We start from the raw sequence: 1,892 nt of genomic DNA on the forward strand, positions 1-1,892 counted from the left end.
ATAATCCTCACATAAACTCAATGAATACACGAACCACCCCCGTCTACAAAGCATAGCAAACTACAACTACCACGATTTGCAAAACACGGGAAGATAGCTCAATAGCATAGCAAAATTATATATTAATCCTATACATGCATATATTCATAGTGTGATATAACTACATGCATAGAAAACAATAGGTAAAGGATGATCAACATGTAACTTGCCTTGGCTCTAGTTTAGAAAGTCACACTCCTGACAATAGCTCACATCGCACTCCGGACAATCTACACGTTTCACACAATTCAACAAATCAATCACCAGAACACGAATAGAACCAAAACAAAACCAACAACAAGAAAACCATTTTTGAAACATGACAATAGCAGCATAACAACACCTAAATTGCACTACGGTTATAAGCAAAAAGAATCACTCGATTCCGATAAATGGTTTGAAAGTTACGGCCTCCGGAAGGTTTAATTTGAATTTGAACGAATTCAAATTTAAATAGTGCAAACATGAGAATTTTTGGTACTGTCATGAAGGGCTGATTTCTGTGAGATCAAAGGAAAAAGAATTACCTAAATTGGACTTATAGAACAAAAGATATAGCTAAAAGAATTTTGGATGAAAATATGTGAAAAACAAAAAGAAAATTCTGTTCTGTAAAAATACTGTAGCGATCGCTGTAGCATTCACTGTAGCGGTTTACCACGTGTCGCTTGCGGATTGGCTCAGGTGTTTTGCTGCGCGCGCGTGCTCACCAGCAAAACAGAGGATGCGGCGGCGATCGGGCGTCGGCGGCGGAGGCTCTCCGGCGAGTCTCCGGCGAAGTTGAAGCGACGGATGGGTGCGGCGGTGAGTGGCGGAGGTGTTGGTGAGGTTAAAGGGCGACGGGGCGTCCTCGAACGGCGGTGGCGAAGACGTGAACTCCGGCGAGCTTCGGTGAAGTCGGCCGGCTTGTTCCTCTCCCTCTGCTGCGTTTTCGGCAACAAAAAGACATCAGGCGAGGGCGGCTTCGAGCGGGGAATCGAGTGGAGCAGGCGGCACGGGTCTGAGAGTTCTTACGGCGGTGAAATCACCCGGCGAACGGCGCGGTCGGAGATGCTTCTCGCGAGATGCATTTCGCCCTAACCAGAGAAGATCGAGGAGGGGATGCGAGGTTACCCTGGGTGTTCTACTTGCACAAGGCGGCTCGGGAGCGCTCGAGGTGGACCAGGGGCGCGGGTCAATCCAGGCTCGGCTCGGCCTGCGCGCGCGCTGTGCGTGCGTCCGACCAGAGGAAGGAGATAGGTGCGGGGCCCGCTGGTCAAAGAGAGGGGCGGCGGGTCGGGTTACGAGCGCGGGTCGGGTGCAGCGGCTGGTGCATACCGCTTCGCGACTGGAGGCGCGGGAGACTGGGTCGCGGCAGTGTGGTGCGGCGCTGCTGGGCCGGCTGGTTGGCTGGGCTGCGGCCACGCAGTGCTGGGCCACGGGTGCGTGGAGCCGCAGCGCTGAGTTTCCTTTTTTTTAAACACCACTACAAAAATAAAACTAATTAAAATAACATACACAACACAAAAATCTAAATAAAAATACCTAGACACACAGTAAAATCTATACTGCTAATATAAACTACAAGAACACTAGTTCCAACACTAATGCAGTTTTCGAAAATAGTTTTTATGCAATAGACAACACAAACAGCAATAAAACAATCAAATAAAATATTTTGAAGATTGCAAAAATTTCCAGAACACATCAGATGAACTGGAAACAATATTCTGCACATTATGAACATTTTTAAAACTAGGGGAGAAGTCATGTTATCTCCGCTCCAATAAATTGCCTTTGTTGCATAATGATTTGAATATTACCGAAAAGCAAAAATAATGCATGGGAAGAATATGAGATGCATATGAATGATC

General features: G+C 46.9%; 1 long non-coding RNA gene across 1 annotated transcript; it reads right to left on the minus strand.

Moving 5' to 3' along the window:
- Window positions 1–236: 236 nt before the first annotated feature.
- Window positions 237–1,248, minus strand: LOC119277460. Its single transcript, XR_005137148.1, has 3 exons — window positions 1,054–1,248; window positions 750–962; window positions 237–269 (listed from the first exon to the last, which is right to left on the minus strand). It is a non-coding gene; the product is annotated as an uncharacterized LOC119277460 (long non-coding RNA).
- Window positions 1,249–1,892: the final 644 nt, after the last annotated feature.

The sequence above is a fragment of the Triticum dicoccoides genome, chromosome 1A (genome assembly GCF_002162155.2).
Source record: "Triticum dicoccoides isolate Atlit2015 ecotype Zavitan chromosome 1A, WEW_v2.0, whole genome shotgun sequence".
In the NCBI taxonomy this organism is placed as follows: Eukaryota; Viridiplantae; Streptophyta; class Magnoliopsida; order Poales; family Poaceae; genus Triticum; species Triticum dicoccoides.